The sequence below is a fragment of the Myotis davidii genome, unplaced genomic scaffold (assembly GCF_000327345.1).
Source record: "Myotis davidii unplaced genomic scaffold, ASM32734v1 scaffold693, whole genome shotgun sequence".
NCBI classification, from domain to species: Eukaryota; Metazoa; Chordata; class Mammalia; order Chiroptera; family Vespertilionidae; genus Myotis; species Myotis davidii.
Window position 1 is genome coordinate 190099 of NW_006284939.1, and position 482 is coordinate 190580.

General features: G+C 70.1%; 1 long non-coding RNA gene across 1 annotated transcript in view; it reads left to right on the top strand.

Annotated features, from left to right (window-relative positions):
* LOC107181753 overlaps positions 1 to 482 on the top strand; it is a 10571-nt gene that overhangs the window by 427 nt on the left and 9662 nt on the right. The window contains exon 2 of the long non-coding RNA XR_001512455.1: positions 296 to 349. This is a non-coding gene — a long non-coding RNA (uncharacterized LOC107181753). The remainder of the gene's footprint in view (positions 1 to 295; positions 350 to 482) is intronic.

Consider the following 482-nt stretch of genomic DNA (forward strand, 5'->3'; position numbering starts at 1 on the left):
TGGGCACAGCCCCCCCCATGGCCCCTTGGGGTGATGGGCACGGCCCCCCTCCATGGCCCCTTGTTGGGGCGATGGGCACAGCCTCCCCATGGCCCCTTGTTGGGGTGATGGGCACGGCCCCCTCCATGGCCCCCTGTTAGGGATGGGCACAGCCCCCCTCCACACCCCTTGTTGGGACGATGGGCACAGCCCCCCTCCATGGCCCCCTGTTGGGGCGATGGGCACAGCCCCCTCCATGGCCCCCTGTTGGGGGTGGGTACAGGCCCCCCCACGGCCCCTCTCCCCTGCACTGCAGATGCCCCGTCCTCGGGAGACGACGAAGATGGGGAGGACGAGGCAGAGGACACAGGTGAGACCGGGCGGTCGGGGCTGGGGACCTGCTTCCCCAGACACAGACCGTCCCCCTCCCCCCCACCCCCAGGATGGGGCCACTTGCTCACCCGCTGGTGAGAGACCACGGCCTGGCATCACCTGTTTTGGTT